Source organism: Macaca fascicularis, chromosome 9 (assembly GCF_037993035.2).
Source record: "Macaca fascicularis isolate 582-1 chromosome 9, T2T-MFA8v1.1".
NCBI classification, from domain to species: Eukaryota; Metazoa; Chordata; class Mammalia; order Primates; family Cercopithecidae; genus Macaca; species Macaca fascicularis.
In genome coordinates, this window is record NC_088383.1 from 74,996,457 (window position 1) to 75,015,780 (window position 19,324).

Sequence of the window (19,324 nt, forward strand, 5' to 3'; positions counted from 1 at the left end):
AACCCTGTCTCTACTAAAAATACAAAAAAATTAGCCAGGCGTGGTGGCAGGCACCTGTAGTCCCAGCTACTCGGGAGGCTGAGGCAGGAGAATGGCGTGAACCCGGGAGGCGGAGCTTGCAGTGAGCTGAGATCACACCACTGTACTCCAGCCTGGGTGATAGAGTGAGACTCCGTCTCAAAAAAAAAAAAAAAAAAGAAAGAAAAATTAGTGACATAGAATACAAAATTTAATACACAAAAATCAGTAAAACTAAAAAGTTGGTTTTTTGAAAAGATCAATACAATTGATTAATCCAGTGATCAACAAGATGACAAAGAAAATGAGATAGATGGCTGGGCACAGTGGCTCACGCCTGTAATAGCACTTTAGGAGGTAGAGGCAGGAGGATCATTTGAGCCCAGGAGTTGAAGAATAGCCTAAGCAACACAGCGAGACCTCGTCTCTACAAATAATTTAAAACTTAGCCAGGTGTGATAGTGCATTCCTGAGAAGGCTAAGGCAGGAGGATTGCTTGAGCCCAAGAGGTAGAGGTTGCAGTGAGCCGTGATCATGCCCCTGCACTCCAGCCTGGGCACTAGAGTGAGATCCTGTCTAAAAAAGAATAATAACAGTAATAATAAAGGCAATAAAAATGAAAGAGAAGATACATGTTACCAATTTCATCCATGAAAAGATACCACTGTAGATTCTGTAGAGAGTATAAAAATGCATGAGGACAATTAAGGAGATTTTATAAATAACTTTATGTCAATTCATTTGGAATTACATATAAAATGGATAAAGTTCTAAAAAATGTAATGTACTAACACTGACATACGAAAACATAAGAATATAAATGATCCTATATTTATTACAGAAATTGAAACTGTACTTTATAACTTTCCCAATAAGAAATCTAACCTTACATGGGTTCTCCATTGAATTGTTCTAAATTTTTAAGGATAAAAATAACACAAATCTTATCCACACTCCTCCAGAAAACAAACAGAAAAAGAAGGAACAGTTCCCAATTTGTATTATGAGGTCAGCAGAACTTGATACTATAATCTGACAATGATTTTACAAGAAAGAAAAGCCACATGAACACAGATGAAAAAAATCTTAAGCAGAACATTAGCAATTCACTTATGCCAAAATACAAACAAAAGCTGTTGTAGCGATTGCAATAACAGATAAGGGATTATGAGAAGAATAACACATCATGACAAAGTTGGATTTATTCCAAGAATGCAAGGTTGGTTAACTTTTGAAAATCAACCAATGTAATTTACCACATTAGCAGAAGAAAGAAGGAAAATTATACGATCATTTCAATAGATACAAACATACATTTGATAAAATTCTATGCACATTTATGGAAAAAACTCTTAGCAAAAAGGAACAAAAGTGGCCATAAAAGGAAAAGCCCACAGCTAGTATCATACAAAATGGCAAAAGACTGAATGCTTTTCTCCTAAGATCAGAAACAAAACAAGGATGCCTTTTATTGCCATTTCCATTTAACATAGTGTTGGAAGTTGTAGTCAGAGCAGTTAGACAAGAAAGAGAAAGAAAAGGTATGCAAATTGGAAAGGAAGAAGTAAAATTATTTCTGTTTGCAGATGACATGATCATACATGGAAAAAACTCTGACAATTACACACACACACACACACACACACACACACACACACACAACCCAGGAGCTAATAAACTCAGCAAAATTGCAGTGTAAAAAATCAACACATAAAAATCAGTTGTATTTCTAAATACCAATAATGAACAATCAGAAAAGGAAATAAGAAAAACAGTTCCATTTACAATAGCATCAAAAAGAAGACAATATTTAGAAATAAATTTAACCCAGGAGGCAAACAACTTGTACACTGAAAAGTAACAAATATTGCTAAAGTAGGCATGGTGGCACATGCCTGTAGTCCCAGCTGCTTGGGAAGCTGAAGCAAGAGGATCAACTTGAGCCCAGGAGTTTGCATCCAGCCTGAGCAACATAGTGAGACCTCGTCTCTAAAAAAAAAAATTTTAAGGAAAAGAAAGTAAAGAAGATATAAATAAGTGAAAAGACATCCCATGTTCATAAATTGGAAAACTTACTATTGTTAAGATACCATATTTAATATTGTTAAGATATACTATTGTTCAGATACACTACTGCACAAAGCAATCCACAGATTTAATGCAATTCTTATCAAAAGCTCAATAGCATTTTTCACAGAAACAGAAAAACCCATTCTAAGATTTTATGTGGAATCTCAAAGTACCCCCAAATAGTCAAGACAATCTTGAAAAAACAGAAGAACAAAGTTGGAGTACTCACGCTTTCTATTTCAAAACTTACTACAGAGCTACAGTGATCAAAAAGCGTGGAACTTACGTAAAGACAGACTTACAGACCAATGGAATAGAACTGAAAGCCTAGAAATAAACTGTCACATAAACAAGCAATTGATTTTTTGACAAGAGTGCTAAGATCACTCAATGCAGAAAGGACAGGTTTTCAGCAAATGATGCTGAGAAAACTGTGTATCCACATGCAAAATAATCAAGTTGGACTCTAATCCTATACCATATACAAAAATTAACTCAAAACAAATAAAAGACCTAAGCATAAGAACCACAACTATAAACTTCTCAGATGAAAACACAGGGGAAACCTTCATGATATTGGATTATAGCAATGATTTCTTGGATATGACACCAAAAGCACAGGCAACAACAACAACAAAAAGATATTTGTACTTCATCAAAATTAAAAATTTTTCAGCATCAAAGGACACTATCTATGGAGCGAAAAAGCCACCCAGAGGATGGTGAAAATATCTGTAAATCATACATCTGATAAAGGATTAATATCCAGAATATATAAAGAATGCCTACAACTCAACAACAAGACAAACAACCCAATTCAAAAATATTTTGCCATAGAAGATATACAAATAAGCAGATGAAAAGATTTTCAACATCACTAGTCATTAGGGAAATGCAAATAGAAACCACAGTGAGATACTACTTCACACCCATTAGGATGACTATTATCAAAAACCAAAAAATTAGCTGGGTGCAGTGGTGCACTCCTGTAGGCCCAGCTACTTGTGAGGCTGAGGCGTGAAGATCACTTGAGCTCAGGAATTCTAAACTGTAGTGCACAACTGTGTAGTGTAGTTTAAAACTGTGCACTACAGTTTAGTGTAGCCACTGCACTCCAGCCTGGTCAACACAGCAAGACAGCCATCTCGAAAAATAAAATAAAATAACAAGAGTTGGTAAGGAAGTGGAGAAATTGTCAGCCTTGTACATTGCTGGTAGGAATATAAAATGGTGTAGCTACTATGGAAAACAGTATGGCAGTTCCTAAAAAAATTAAACATAGAATTAACATATTATCCAGGAACTCCACACCTAGGTATACACTCAAAAGAACTGATAGCAGAGACTCAAATAGGTATTTGTACATCAACATTCATAGCATCATTATTCACAAGAACCAGAAGGTGGCAACAATCCAAATGTCCATTAACAGATGAATGGATATAAAACATGGTATATACATACATGGAATATTATTCAGCCTTTAAAAGGCATTAAATTCATACACCTACTAGAACATGAATTAATCTTGAAAACATTATGCTAAGTGAAATAAGCCAGACGTAAAAGGATGAATATTGTATGATTCCACTCATACCAGACACCCAGAAAAGGCAAATTCGTAGAGAAATAAATTAGGATCAAGGTTATACAGGCAGACAGGAGAAGGAATGGGGAGTTACTGTTTCATGGGTACAGTATTTCTATTTCAGATGATGCAAAAGTTTTGGAAATGCATAGTGGTTGCACAACATTGTGAATATACTAATACCACTGAACTGTACACTGAAAAAAGGTTTAAAGTTAAATTTTATGTTATGCACATTTTACTATAATTTTGAAAAAAAAATTAGAAGAAAACTTTCCTAATTTGAAAAATGACAGCTATTTAAAAAAACCTACAGCAAACATCACATTTAGTGATAAAATATTGAAAGCTTTCTCCTTGATACCAGAATTGAAGTAAGTATGCTTATTATCACCACTTCCATTCAATATTATGCTGAAACTCCTTGCCATTGCAATAAAGCAAGAAAAAAAGATATAAGTATTATAAAAGAAGATATAAAACTGTTATTATTTATAGAAAACATAATCATATATGTTTTAAAAAATCAAAAAATGCAATGACCTATAAGAATAAATAAGTAAATTTAACAACAGTTGTGTAATCAATGAAAAAATCAGTTATACTTCTATATGACAAGTTAATAATCAAAATGAAAAAATGAAGAATCACTTACAATAGTAATGAAAAACATAAAACACATAGAAGGAAATCCAGTTCTAAAAGTGTAAGATTGCTACACAGACAACTAAAAGCATTCTTGAATATAATGTATTAAAACTTAGAAAAATGGAGGAGTATGTCTTGTTCATGCATTGGAAAACTCAATATTGTAAAGATGCCAATTTTCCTCAAATTGACCTACATAGTTTTGATGCAGTCTCAATCAAAATCTCAGCAGGGTTTTTATGGAATTTCAGAAGCCAATTCTAAAATGTATCTGTAAATGCAAAAAGCCAAAATTAAGCAAGAGTCTTGAAGAAGAACAAAACTGAAGAGTTTACACTGGCAATATCAAGACTACGTCTGTAAAGCTATAGTAATTAAGCTCTAAAGCTTGTGTTGGTAAAAGGATAGTCAAATACCTATAGAATTGCATATACCTATGTACACCAAAGGACACACACACAAATGTTCTTAACAGCCTCTTTTGTAATAGCCAAGAATAAAAGCAACCCGACTGTCCAACAACAGTAGAATGGATGAATTGTGGTATATTCACAACATGGAACACTATGCAGCAATGAAAATAAACACATTAACTATACACAACAGGATGACTCTCACAAACAAGTTAAGGAGAAGGAAACATCACAAAGACAACCCACTGCATTATTCAACTTACTTTATGTAAGTTCAAAATAGGCAAAATGAATCTATCGTATTAGAAGTCAGGATGGGAGTAACTTCGGAGGATGACGGGTAATGGCTCTGGTAATCGCTTTTTTCTTAGTCTGGGCGGCAATTACATGAGCATGGTCCCTTTGAGACAACTCAGGATAAACACATTTGCACACTTTTCTGCATGTGTTGTACTTCAATTAAAAAGTTGCCTTAAAAAGTCATTGTTGACTTGGCACCAATATCAGTGCTACTAACAGCTGTCCTACTCTGCCTCTCTTCCAGCCCTCTTGCCATGGGAAGAACAGTGCTGGTGGGCAAAGAGCAAAGCTGCAGCCTCAGGGCAAGGGACCTCCCCATCCTGGAGGTCTTCCAGGACTGCACCCCCTCAACCTACAGCCTTTCTCATAGGTATGATAGTTAGTTACTCTTGGAACCCACAGGCAGCCTGCAAGACTGTGAGCTCCCAGAATGCAGAAGCTGAGAATAACAGTAGCACAGTAATAAACAATAGCAACATTTGTTGAACATTTACTATGTGCCAAGCACTTTTTCTAAACATTTTACATGCAATAATTCATTTTACATGCAATAATTCATTTAATACTCCCAATAACCCTTTGAATCGGGTACTATTATTCTCATTTTGTGGAAGAGAAAACAAGACACAGATGAGTAATGATTAATTAAACCGCCAGAAGTCCACACAGTTCACAAATGAAAGAGCTAGGATTTGAACCTGGGGGGTCGGGCTCCAGAGCCAGAAACATCTCCTCTCATTTAGGGGACGGGCCCAGAGGTAAGGCCTGGTGCCCAGAGCCCTGGCCACACCCACCCAGGCAAGGCACAAAGGAAGAGATGCTTCTCATCTCTTACAGGCAGGCCAGTGTGTCTGTGGACAGTGATGAGGTGTATACCCTCTTGAAAGCCTGGTTCTAAGACTTTAGGGCAGCAGGTAGGCTCCAGCCCATGGGACTGGGCTCTTAAGCCTGGGGAAGCAGGCTGCGGCTGCAGCATGGGTTTGGGGAGAGAAGTCCCTTTCCAGTCCTAGGGAAGAGGGTCTTAGAGCCCCTCAAGGGTCAGGCCCCTGCCGACAGCACTCAGGACAAAGAAGGAAGCAGACACCAAGCGCACCTTTTCCTGTCCCAAGCACTGCCCAGGGGCTGTCTGCTTTCCACTCCCAAATCATTTCATCCATCCCACCCCCAGGCCAGCAGTCAGGAAACAGCCATGTGGAAGGTAAAGCCAGTCTACTCTGGGAATGAATTCTAGTGCCTCACCATCCTCCATCCCTTAAACAACATACCATGTAACCAGTTCCTCCTTGGGTCTACTTTTAACCCCTCCTGGTGCAGTTTCCTCTCAGTTCCCTTTGTTCTTAAACAATGAGTTTAAGCTCATTGCTCTTGGAAGAGGCCCTCACCTCCGCTCAGAGACTTTGTCTACCTGAGAGGTACTGGGGTTCAGCAGCCCCTTTGTTTCAGGTCTGGATGAGTTAGCCAGAGCTTCATGACGGACCCCACACATTAGAAGGGAACACCAGGGAATCCCCTACCCCTTACGTCAAACAGGGCCCTTTGGTCAGAGGCCAAAGCCTCAGGAGACAAAAAGTTCTGCCCAGGAGACTTCTTAGTTCACAGCAGCCAGATACTTAAAGGTGACACCACACATCTGTGCCAGAGACTAGGGGCAGGCCTGATATCCAGTTCAGCAAACAGACCTTGTGATCAGGCCAAGGGGCAGGGTGTAAGAGAAAGCCCACCCTTACATCAGCCAGTGCATGCACACACACATATGCAGACACGCACACGCACATGTGCACACATGGCCAAGGCCGTCTGGGTCAACACCAGAAAGGAGAGGCAATAGTTAGTATCACGGACTTCTGAGCCAGGCAGTTGAAAGGAAAGTAGGAAGGAAAAACAGATAAATATGTCTACATGTGGCTTTTCCCATTCCCCTCTGCCCTTGCCCCTGACACCCAGGCCCTCCACAGCGGCTGCCGAGGAAGCTGTGAAGCACACAGGTGCAACGAGGTCACCTAGTTAACAGCCTGTCTCCCGCTGTATTATTCATGGGCTCCCGTCTTCCGGCCTGAGCTCCAGTTTCCGACAGCCCTCAGGCAGGCAGCAGACACAGCTTGGCAGGTCAGCCGCCCGGCAGGTCCTAGCCCATGGCTGCCCCCACTCTCTACACCCCATGCCCATCCCAGCCCCTCCTAGGATGTAGCCATCCCATGGTAACTCAGACCCAGTGGTCACCAGGACTTCAGGTGAGGGGGAGAATTTGGGGGCAGTGAGGAAGATCAGAGAAGGAAAACCTTGGCCTTGGCTGAGTCAGGCACGAGATGCTGATATTTCCTGAGGAGATACAACTCTCTCTCTCTCTCTCTCTCTCTCTCTCTCTCTCCCCCCCCCCCCCTTCTAACACACACATCCTGAACTGATTGCCCCAAATACAGAACTCTGAATAAGTGTGAGAGCTCATGGGAGACAAGGGCCATGCTTTGTCTATTTCTGTATCTCAGTGTGCCCTGTATAGTATCTTGCAAACAGTAGGCGCTTAATAAATATCAATTGACTGGTACATCTCCCCAGAAAAGATGGATGTCAAATTGTTAATAGTGAGCAGAGTTACATCAAGTCATTACAAAGACATTGCTCCTTGGGTTTCAAGATTGTCATGTTATTTAAATGTCCAACTGCATATATCTCATAGATCCCACATAATTCAAGTCATTAATACTTAGTAAAAATTAATTACAATGACACATACTATTTGCATAGCATGATTTTTAGGTTATCACAACTCATTCGCAACTCATTTTGCCGAGCACTTTTATGTCTCTGATGAGAGCCCCCTACTCACTGAATCATGATTGGTCAGAAGGGGTTTTCTCCTCTCTTTTACAGATGAGAAAACTGTGGCTCAGAGAATTAAAGCACTTGGATCAATGTAAGGACTATCACTAAGGTCTTCACACACTTGTCGGGGGCATTTTTCTTCATTATTCACACCTGTTTCACTGCCGCATGATTACCACGCATATAGCAACATGATAAAACTACAAGGATGGGCTTCTCTGATGAGGTTACTTGGGTCAAGACCCAGAAAGCCCAGGCCAAGGTCAGCTTAAGACTAATATGCATGGCCAGAAATACCCAGGAGCTCCTGAGACAGCCTGGCCAATGGCAGGGAAAGGTGTGCGGTTGGAGTTAAATTATAGGCACCACTGCATGCAAACCCCTAGGTTTACGGATGGGAAGAGCTGGGGTCCAGGCAAGTGCAGAGACCCTGACATACGTGGCCTTCCCAGATGGGGGCAACCTGCTCAGGGTAGATAACCATCCACCTCATTCACTCCCATGGATGTTTCAATCCCAGCCAGCCTCACTCTCTCACATCCCCTGCCCAAATGCTAGAGTGCCTGAACATTCAGCCTCAGCCCAGGATCAATTACAGGGGAAGTCAGGACTGTAATAAACACACCTGGCAGGGCTGGATTGAAAGGGGTGACCCGGAACCCAGCCCCAGCTCTGTCATTGCCTCTCTGTGGATCCCAGGTGGGACTTTTGTCCTTTCTTGAGTTCAGTTTCCATCTGTATAGCAAAAGGTTTGGCTCTGGACTTCTGTAAGTGCAGTACAAAGTAATGATCAGGGAGTCAGACTGCCTTCGTGCAAAAATCTGCCCCACCGCCTGCAAGCTATGTGACTTTGGGCAAATTGCTTAACCGCTCTGTGCCTCATATTTCTCACCTGTAAAATATGAGTAACAGCTGACCCTAATTCGTAGGGTTGTTGTAAGGACTAAGTGAGGGATTTTAGATGAAGTGTTAAGCTCAGGGCCTGGCACACAGTAAGTACTTAATAAATGTTTCTCATTGCTACTGTCAGCTCTGACACTCTCTAAGTCTATGGTCATAAACTGGCCATCTATGGGCGACATGCAGCTTGCTGAAGAGTTTTCCCCACCGCAGACGCTTCATAAGGGCAGGGGCCACTGATGGGCCCCAAGGGCCTAGAACAGCACCTGGCACACAGTAAGGGCTCAATGACTATTTCCTAAATGAATGAATGGCCTCACTGTGTCTTCAAATATTAAATTCATTGCTAAATCTCAGAAAGATTTTTTGTTTAATCTCAATGTTTAGATTCTTTTGAAAATCAAAGTGTCTGGCAAGCCTAAAAGCTGTTCTGTACTGCGGCTTAGCAACATAGACCAAACAGTAGCAGTGGCCCCCATTAGCCGAGGTAAGTATGTACAGTTTGCCACAGTACACACTTGCCAGCTGTGTGGACCCTGGAGCCACCTGAATGCTTCCTGGGGGGACCACAACACCCTTGGCCCAGGGTATATCACAGGAGAAGTGCAGACAGCACGAAAAGTTTGCATTTACCTGGCCCCAGGGCTTCTGCCCCCAGAGATTGCGCCGGGTCTGCTAAGTGCCCATGATACTCTGGCATCCAAACCCCCTCTGCTGTGGACAGGCCAGACCCTTGTCCCCAGAGGAAAGCCTCAAACACTCCACGTTGCTGCAACTTCCTTAGCTTTCTAGGCTGTGTCACTCCCTGCTTGGAAAACTCCCAAAAGCAAAAAGCAACAGAAAGATGAATTTAATACTTATCCTTCTCATAGAAAGAGCACAGAGATAGGAAGGCACACCTTGGGAGGCTCAGGTGGGAAGATCACTTGAGCCCAGGAGGTCAAGGCTGCAATGAGCTATGATCTCACCACTGCACTCCAGCCTGGGCAACAGAGAAAGACCTTGCCAAAAAAAAAAAAAAAAAAAAAAATTACCTGCTTCTTTTCACTTTTTCAAAGTGGATACTACAAAATTTAAAACTGCACATGTGGCTTGCATTATTTTTCTACTGGGCAGTGCAGCTGTGGACTCTCAGCATGAAGTCCCAGCAACTAGATGGAGACTGGGACACAGGTGATGTTCAGTATTGGCTGAGGAATGGCGTCCCCAACAGTAGATGTGAGATCCTAAAGCACAGACAGGATGGGTTTGGAAGGATCCCCCACCCTACCACCCAGTTATGTGCTGGTTTTCTAGTGAAAGTCCATCCATGACTGGGCACGATGGCTCATGTCTGTAATTCCAGCACTTTGGGAGGCCAAGGCAGGTGGATCACCTGAGGTCAGGAGTTCAAGACCAGCCTGGCCAACATGATGAAACCCCATCTCTACTAAAAATACAAAAATTAGCCTGGCGTGGTGGCATGCACCTGTAGTCCTAACTACTTGGGAGGCTGAGGCAGGAGAATTGTTTGAATCCGGGAGGTGGAGATTGCAGTGAGCCAAGATTGTGCCACTGTATTCACTCTAGCCTGGGCGACAGGGAAAGACACTGTCAAAAAAAAAAAAAAAATAGTCCACCTGTGCCTCACCCTCTAAGACAAAGCCTTAGGCCCCCATAGAGTGTCTGAGAAAGGTCTGGCCTAGAGTTCCATTGCCACTGGTTCCCTGGAGATGACATCAGTGATCCTGGCTCCAGGAAAGAAGGGCAAGATCAGCCTCCTGCCGGGCCAGGGGCAGTTCCTAGCAAGAGAAGGAACACGGGGAGCTGGAGGAGAATAAACTCCCTTATAAGCCGGGGTAGGATGGCTAAGCTCCTGTCTCTGTAGGCAAGGAACAGAAGAAAAGTGAGCAGAGCTAAAGGGCACACCTCAGAGGGACTCAGCCCACACTAACCCGAAGCCAGGGAAAGCCAGCATTCCTCGGGGACAGAATTAGTGATACAAATTGATACCCAGACAGGGTCGCGGCTTCCCCTTTTGTTTTCCCTTTCTACCCTCCCACTCTCTCTCTCTCTTGCTCTCTCCTCTACTTCCCTCCCTCCCTTGCTTTCACTGGCTCCCAAATTACAGCCTTCTCTCAGAAACAGACACAATCAAGGTGGTGTGCATGGCCCTTGTCACAAATGGCATCTCAGGTCCTCTCCAAATGGAGCATGGCGTTTAAAGAGGAAGGTGATATCACTAACCTCCTGCCTCGAGGAAGATGCATCTCCAGGAAGACACAGGTCAGAAAAACTCCCGCCCTCTTCGGCTGATTGGCCTGAGGCAGGCTCTGGGTGGCTGATTGCAGGGCCAGGCCTGGGGCTGCTGGGGTCTGAAAGACGAGGCATGCCCGCCCTCCTCAACACTCCTTGTGCTGGAGCGGGAGGAGCAGGGCTCTGCCCTTGACTGGCCAGCATTCAGGCTCAGCTTCATCTGGGGTCCTTAAACAAGCTTACTCTCTGACTCTAGGTCTCAGTTTCCCCACTTGTAAAATGGAACGACTAGCTGGTCTCTGAGAACACTTCCAGACCTTGAGTACAGGTCACAAACTCAAATGGCTAAAGGAGCAAGGCGGTATCGGAAATGAATAAAGTGGGGTCTAAAGTGAGGCGATAGGGAATGGTGAGGACTGTGGAGAACTGCAAGCTGCAGGCTCACCTAAATCTAAAAGGCAGCTGCAGGCAAAACTCACAGGGGCGACAGAAGTCAGAGTGAAGAGTAGTGACTTCTGGAGTAGATAACATGGGGTGGGAGGGGGCATCAGAGAGCCTGCCAAGTCACTGGAGATGTTCTGTATCTCCATGGCAGTGAGGTGGTTACACAGGTGTATACATATGTGAAAATTCACCACTTCCACTTAAGATCTGTTGACCTTATTTTATGTATGTATGTATGTATTATTTATTTATTTATTTATTAAGACAGGGTCTTGCTCTGTCGCCCAGACTGGAGTGCAGTGGCACGATCTCAGCTCATTGCAACCTCTGCCTCCCGGGTTCAAGAGATTCTCATGCCTCAGCTTCCTGAAAACCTGGGACTGCAGGCACGTGCCACCACGCCCAGCTAAATTTTTTACATTTTTAGTAGAGACGGGGTTTCACCATGTTGGTCAGGCTGGTCTCTAACTCCTGACCTCAAATGATCCACCCACCTCGGCCTCCCAAAGTACTGGGATTACAGGCATAAGCCACTGTGCCTGGCCCATTAAATAATTTTTAAAAGAAAATAGCACTTTGGGAGGCTGAGGCGGGCAGATCACAGGGTCAAGAGATCGAGACCATCCTGGTAAACATGGTGAAACCCCGTCTCTACTAAAAACACAAAAATTAGCTGGGTGTGGTGGCATGCACCTGTAGTCCCAGCTACTCGGGAGGCTGAGGCAGGAGAATCACTTGAATCCGGGAGGCGGAGGTTGCAGTGAGCTGAGATCGTGCCACTGCACTCCAGCTTGGCAAAAGAGAGATACTCCGTCAAAAAAAAAGAAGAAAGAAAGAAAAGAAAGGAAAGAAAGGAAAGAAAGGAGGGAAGGAGGGAGGGAGGGAGGGAAGGAAGGAAGGAAGGAAGGAAGGAAGGAAGGAAGGAAGGAAGGAAGGAAGGAAGGAAGGAAGGAAGGAAATGAAAGAGAGAGAGAAAGAAAGAAAGAAAGAAAGAAAGAAAGAAAGAAAGAAAGAAAGAAAGAAAGAAAGAAAGAAAGAAAGAGAGAGAGAGAAAGAAAGAAGAGAAAAGAAAAAGAGAGAGAGGGGTACCTGCAACTCAGCTCCAACCAACAACTGTTCAACTGTTGGTTGGCAACATGGACACAATGTTGCTAGTTCTAATCAGAGATGCCAGAAGTCTAGATGTTTACACTGGACTGCTGGATTTTTAAATGCTATCAGTAAGTAATTAGAAATGAAAAACCACAGCATCTCCCACCCAACGCGCGCTCGCACACACACACACACACATATACACACATACACACATTCAGGAAGAATTCAATTTATGAAGAACAGGTTTCACCTCTTTACTAGAATACATTGTGCCTAACATATAAGTAAGTCAAAGGGATACAATAAAAGCTACTACATTTTGCATGTATACTGTGTGCCAGGTACTACACAAAAGGCATTGTGAGGCCGGGCGCGGTGGCTCAAGCCTGTAATCCCAGCACTTTGGGAGGCCGAGACGGGTGGATCACGAGGTCAGGAGATCGCGACCATCCTGGCTAACACGGTGAAACCCCGTCTCTACTAAAAATACAAAAAAACTAGCCGGGCGAGGTGGCGGGCGCCTGTAGTCCCAGCTACTCAGGAGGCTGAGGCAGGAGAATGGCGTGAACCCGGGAGGCAGAGCTTGCAGTGAGCTGAGATCCGGCCACTACACTCCAGCCTGGGCGACAGAGCGAGACTCCGTCTCAAAAAAAAAAAAAAAAAAGGCATTGTGTAAAGTTGTCCTCTTATTAATGCTCATAGCAAGCTTATAGGGCAATTGAAAATTATTCCCATTTTACAGATGAGAAAACTAAGTCAAATCCAAGGCTTTAGAGCTCTAGTGGAAGAACTGGTGCTCAATATCAAGTCTGTCAGCCTGCAAACTGCCTTATGAAAATCACAAAGTGAATGCATTATGATTATAATAATAACCAACACTTGCCTGGGGTTTTAGAATATGTAAAAAATATGAATGCTAAAACTGAACCTGCTGTGTCACTCTCAGCAACACAGCCTGCAGCCCCTGAGGCTGAGGAGGGCTGTCTGATATTCCCATTCCCCTCACCAATACATTGAGCTATGCCAACATTTATTATCGAGGTGACACAGGGCCCCAAGACCTCAAACCCTGAGGCCCCAAATATATGGAGCTGTGGGCAGTAGCAGCAGCCCACCCCACTCTCCATGAGGGATTCTGATCAACTTTCACACTGAAAGATTAGAAAACTGTCTCCATGTGGCTACATCTTAAATATGCCAGTTTTCTGGCTGACACCTTTCTCGTGAATAAGGTTGGTAAGAATATGCATTTTCTGCCCTATGGGATTCAATAAAGCCATTTTCATGTTGAATCCAAATAAATATGACCTATAAATGTTCTAATGTTTTCTGAATTGGCTCTTTTGCAAAAATGATCATTCACCACTGTCGCAGACATTCAGATCGAGCATTAGAAACATCCAGCATGCCAGCAGCACCCCTGTACCCCAGTCATTATGCCCCTGGGAGTAACCATTATTCTGACTTCTATCACGTGGATGGGTTTTGCCACTTCTCTGTGGGGCCTATGCTTTTCAGTTCTCCCCAGTCCCCACCACTCCCTATTGTGTTACATTTGGCACTGCTTTACTCTTTTGTCTGCATCCTCGCCTCCCTAGGCATGCAAATGTCCAAGGGCAGATGCCTAGAGTCCAGAGTACAGCAAGATGGACATTCACCACCCATCTTGAAAGTAACCACCATGAAGAGTTAAAACTGGATACAGGCACAGCAAACGGTTGGTGTGTTAATGATCACTTAACAATAGGGCTGGAGAAGGTAAGAGAACCATCACCTAGCAATAACCCATTCGGTCAATGAACAGTTACTGAGCACCAACTACTCCACTAGTGTGGAGGAAAGAGATGCAGCCTGTGCCCTGGAGGAGCTCAGTGGCTACTGAGAGGCCAGAGCCATGCAGAATAGTAAGAAGCACCAAGGAAGGACCGCAAGTGAGGGAGGCACAGGCTGGAGGGGCAGCCCACCTGCACCAGCCATCCCACCCGAGGACTCGGGAGGGCTTTCTGGAGTTGACGACTCCTGAGCAGCATCAGTGTCACCCACATTATGCACAGGAGGCTGGAACACGGAAGAACCCAATCTGATCCGCAGTTCTCTACTGAAGGCAAAGTACTCCCACCCTGAAATAACCTATCTGGTAGGGTTCGACTTGTAAACAACCTTACTCATCTATTCATGGACAAACAGGATTGCCCCAGTGCCAAGAGGAAGCCAAATCAAGGCTCAAACTAAAATAAAATAAAATGTTTAAAAAACAACTAAAACTGAATTTGAAAGCAATGAGTTCAATGGGAATTAAGTCAATTTTTTACAATCATCTTTACATATTAAGACCTGGGGGTTCAAGAAAACAGTGAGACTTACTAACCTAGTTATTTTTAAATTTTTATTATTTTTATTTATCGATTGATTTTGAGATGGAGTCTCACCCTGTCCCCCAGGCTGGAATGCAGTGGCACAGTCTCAGCTCACTGCAACCTCCATGTCCCAGGTTCAAGCAATTCTCCTGCCTCAGCCTCTCACGTAGCTGGGATTACAGGTGCCCACCACCACGTCTGGGTAATTTTTGTATTTTTAGTAGAGCCGGGGTTTCACCATGTTGGCCTAGCTGGTCTCAAACTCCTGGTCTCAAGTGATCCACCTGCCTTGGCCTCTGAAAGTGCTGGGATTACAGGTGTGAGCCACCACACCTGGCCTAACCTAACTATTTTTGAACTCACTGATTTTCAAATCGATGTCTGAATGTCTTCACATTAGCTCGCTCTTTGTAAGGCCCTTGACTGTGTCTCCCATAGTTCCTCCTCATCACCCTGTCCCCTGGCAGAGCTGCCCTCTCTCTGGGAGAGGCTAGCTTAGGGGAAGGATAGGCTCTTTGGGCAGGGTGGGATGCCTGAGCCATGCAATGACCTTTCACCTGTGACACCATCGGCTACACCAGGCCTCTGATCCAAATCTCTCCAGCAGTGTTTCAAATCTCCTACTCTCACGCCAGCCTTGATGGCTTCAGGGTCATCATTCAGAGGACCAGGGGTATAACCTGCCACCATGCCTTGGCATCATCCCTGTGTCTTGAGGCTAGAGGCCTTGAACCACCCTAGGGCAGTAGAAGTTGGACGTCCAGTCCAGGATGGGGTCAAGGGAGAGCTTGGTCAGTATCCTCCCTTCTGTAGGCTGTTCCAAATTGGCACTCATGCTCCTCCACTCTGCATAAGTCCTATGGCCACTGAGAGGTGTTATCAATGGGTCAATCCACCCATTTGGGAGGGCAGATGAGGTGGAAAGTAGTTGCTCAATTCCTTCTGCTTGAGGGACAGCATCTAGTCTCAGTCTCAGGCATCCTAGAGGCAGAGTATGTATATCTAGCTTCCGGAAACCCTGCCCCTTCCACTCACCTCCTACTGGAACGTGTGCAGGGGTTTTTGTTGGTTTTTTTTTAAACAGGGTCTCGTTATATTGCCCAGTCTGGAGTACAGTGGGTATTCACAGGCACGATCCTAGCACACTACAGCCTTGAACTTCTGGGCTCAAGCAATCCTGTTGCCTCAGCCTCCCCAATAGCTGGGACTACAGGGGTTCACCACTGCACCCGGTTCCGTGTACAGTTTTGACTGCACACAAAGCTGAGATGCTATTCTAATCCGTTTAAAAGACCCTAAAACACAGACACTCTTGTGGCATTAGCATGGTACAACCCGAAGGGGCCAGTGGTGGGCTATTAATCCAAGCCTAGCAAAGCAGCCAGAGAAAGAAGTTCAATCTCATTCTCATTTCTGTTCTTATTCACTGCCCTATACAACACTCTGCACCAAGTAACTATGTAATACCTCTTAGAGAAGGCACTGTGGACGACAGCTTAAAACTTTACTGAGCACATGAGTCACCCAAGGATCTTACCAAATGCAGATTCTCATTCAGAAGGTCTGGGATGGGGCCCAAGAGTCTGCATTTCTAACAAGTCCCTAGGTGATGCCAAGGCTGCATGTCCACAGGCCACACTCAGAGGAGCAAGGTCCACCAGACCTTCACCTCCCAGAAGAATGTGCATTTTAAATGAGCACTTCAGGAAGGTGCCCTTTAAAATATTTGGCTCAAATAAATGAACCTCAAATGGTGAAACTGCAGGTAAGGTAGCTTGTTGGGTGGGGGAGCTCTTCCAGAGGCAACCAGGACCATCTGCCATCACACCCCTCAAATCAAGCCCTTTGGTAAGCAGACGTGAGGAGCCCAGCTGTTTGGAGGTGGGGAAGGCCAAGTCAGAGAAGTATATGCGGGCCCAGCACAGAGGAGGCCAGGATGCTAGCTCTGGGCCTCCCACCCCTCACTGCTGTCCTCCAGCACTTGAGGCAGAGCTTCCTGGTTCACACCAGTCGCTTCTGTATGCCACCTTCCCAGCTCACGGGGTATACCCACCCTCTACCATGAGACACTCTGCCTTCCCGTCCTCCCCAGCCCTGGCAGCCAGAGCCAAGCCTTGCTATTCCCCCAGCCAAGGGACCCCTTCCCAGCTCCTCCTTGGCAGAGTGACATCTAGTGCCCCCACCCCTGTAGGTGCTGACCGCAGTGCACCTACCCCTGCACCACGAACCAAGCACTAACTCCAAGCCAGCTCTCCTATCATGGGCTGATTCATCATCACCATGCAACTGGCCCCAACTAGGTTCTTCAAGCCCGCCCTACCCCACACCCCACAACCTAATTCTTCCCTGTGTGAGGGTCTGACTCCACCCAACACACACACACACACGCACACACACACACACACACTCCTCCTGTGTCTCTCTAGCTTATTTCAAAATCCAAATTAGGGTGGGGGCACTTGCCAAGGGGCTGGAAGGCGAGGTCAATGCCAGCTCTGGTCTGAGAGGGCAAAGGACGCAGAAAAAGAAGGCTCTGGTTTCTGAATTACTAGGGAGGATGGGGGCGTATTTCTACAGAGGAAAGGCTAATTTCCTCCCAGTGGACCGCTGACAGCACTAGCGCTGGGGCTGGGGTCGCAGTGGGGCGGCGGCTGGCACCGGATCTCCGCTCACAGCACGGAGGCAGCCTCTCTAGGTGCCCGCTCCAGGAAAGCCAGGCAGAGTGCCCGCCGGCTGGCGCCGCCACTACCTCAGAACACGCGGGCTCTGCCCGAGTCCTGGGTTGACCTACGGTGGAGACGAGGGGCAATGCTCCCGGGTGCGAGCTCCTCGGGGCAGCCAGCACCGCTGGTAGCGGGCCATCTCCAGGGCCAGGAAGGAGAAGCTCGAGCCGCATAAGGCTCCCGGCTCCGCGAGGGGCGCGTCTTCCCATAGCTGGACCGAATCTGGGAGGACGTGTAAGTCCCCTGGGGTCTCCCGCGGGCACAGGGACGTGATGAGGGGAGGGGAGAACTACGTGCCTTTAGTTCCCTTCAGCGCCGCTGCCCAGCCCGCAGTAGGGGTGCGCCCCACCCCATCCCCACTGTCCAAATGAGGACCCAGGGCTCAGAAGGGGAGGGGATTGGATCCCAACGCGCTCCACTCCCGAAAATCTCTCCACCCCAGACCTGGACCCTCTCCGTAGCGCCAAGAGCAAAGCCCCCGAATGTTCGCGGTCCCAGGACCGGGGATGGGGGATGGGGTGCCTGTCCTCCCAAGGCCAACGCGAATTGAATTCGAGTTCCCGGGAATCAAAGTTGCCGCGCGTCGGTCCGGGAGCTCGGAGCGGGGCGCGGGGCTGGGGCTAGGGGCCTGGGACCGAAGGATGCCACGAGCGCCCGCAGCCGGCGATGGCCGCGCTGAGAACAAGTGGTTCGGCAGCCGCTGTAGCCACCAACTTTCCCGCCGCGCGGCGGGCGAACGGCTAGGGGAAGGAGAGGGAAGCAAGAAGGGAAGGGGCGGTGCGTGGCTCCGGGTACCGTGTGCGTGTGTGCAGCGACGCCGCGCCTCGCCTGGAGCTCTGCTCTCCGCCGGATCGGCCCCCGCGGGCCGCCTGCTCTTGCCCTGGCCACCGCCGCGTCTCGCAGCCGGCGCGAAGGCTCATCCGCGGCGTGCCGGCCGCTCTCGGGTCCCCGCGGGCCGCTCGCCGCTCGCAACTTCAGAGGTGCCGGGGGCTCGGACTAGGCGCGCCCCAAACGTCCAGAGGCTCAGCCACCCAGCACTCCATGCCCGGGCAGGGCTGCCCTGCCCAGCCCGGTTCAGCGTCCGGCCGCCGTCGGACGCGTCCTCTGGCCAAGCATCGCGCCTGCAGCCCACGTTCCTCTCTCACGAGCCGCCGCCGCCGCTCAAGTCCGCGATCAACTTTCCCTTGCTTCCCCCGCCCCGCTCGGCCCCCGCCGTCCAGACCCCGCCTCCCGCCGCTCCCTCCCTCACCTCCCTTTTCGCCCGGCCCCCGCCCGCCCGCCTGCGCTCGGCGCTTCCCCACCCCTCCGGCCGCCAGGACCCCCGAGCTCCCGCCCCGGCCCCGCCCGGACCCCCCGGGAGCGGCGCCGAGCCCCGCCGGGCGCTCAGGGCATGAATATTTCAGTGCTGGCGAAGCTGCCCTCTGCCGATGTCATGGCACCGGCTGCTGTGGCAACTCCACGAATGCCCCAAAGGGGCAGGGAGGAAGCCCGCAGAAGCGGCCCCAGGTGCGAGACAGAGCCGTGCCCCACAGGGCCGCCCGCCATCCCGCAGAGGGGCGCGCAGGCGGATGGGGGCCCCTAGCCTAGCGTCCGCCCTGCGCCTCCGGCAGAGCTAGGTAACGCTCCCGGGAAGCCCGGGATGGTGAGCGGGCGCTCGGCCTAGGTGAGCCCGCGCCATCTGTTGGCTTTAAGCGCCCCCTCTCTGCTCCC

General features: G+C 47.1%; 1 protein-coding gene across 1 annotated transcript in view; it reads right to left on the reverse strand.

The window, feature by feature from the left end:
• CDH23 (cadherin related 23) overlaps positions 1-18,766 on the reverse strand; it is a 338,832-nt gene extending 320,066 nt beyond the window's left edge. The window contains 1 exon segment of the mRNA XM_065520923.2: positions 18,410-18,766. The gene's annotated coding sequence lies outside the window, so the exon portion shown is untranslated.
• Between the last annotated feature and the right edge of the window lie 558 nt (positions 18,767-19,324).